The sequence below is a fragment of the Penaeus monodon genome, chromosome 34 (assembly GCF_015228065.2).
Source record: "Penaeus monodon isolate SGIC_2016 chromosome 34, NSTDA_Pmon_1, whole genome shotgun sequence".
Lineage (NCBI taxonomy): Eukaryota > Metazoa > Arthropoda > Malacostraca > Decapoda > Penaeidae > Penaeus > Penaeus monodon.
The window spans coordinates 2,059,148-2,059,763 of record NC_051419.1 but is presented as its reverse complement, the minus strand read 5'-3'; positions in this window follow the sequence as shown (position 1 = coordinate 2,059,763).

The following is a 616-nucleotide window of genomic DNA, read 5'->3' as shown; positions in this document are numbered from 1 at the left end:
TAGGCCCGTCGACCGCGGCGAAGGGGAAGGTCGCTTCTCGCTCTCGGATCAACAGTTGGTCCTGAACCAGTGTCGAGAGAGGACTGTTGTCGAACCTCTCGCTCGGTTTTCCTCACTGCTCGACGGGAGGCTTACGGAAACCTCGCTTCGTCGACGTCGAAAGGTAAGACACGCGAGCTTGTAAGCCCTTCGACGGTAGTTATTTTAATAAGGAGAAGTATTATTTCGGGGAGACGTTCGGAGGACCCGTAGCGAGGCAGGTTTTTAAAGAGATTTTAAGAGTGGTTTTTAAAGGCTTCGAGAGGACGACACGAGACGGCGTCGGAGGCCTCCCCTGGCCACATGGTTCGTTTTTCAGGCGAGGCCATGCCATGGGGCTCGGCTGATGGCCATGCCTGGGCCAGTAGCGGAAATAATGGAAAATCGCACTGGAAAATCGGGGCATTGCCTGGGCAGCGCAAGGGCAGAGGGCAGAGGGGTGCAAAGCGTTGGGGCAAGGGGTCGACGGCCGCCACAAGTTCCAGCGCTGGAAGGGGACGGGCGCTGACCTTACGTAATTAGCTCTAAGGTCACCGGAGCGCATTGGTAAACTGCAAGGGCAAGGTGGGAGGGTTGG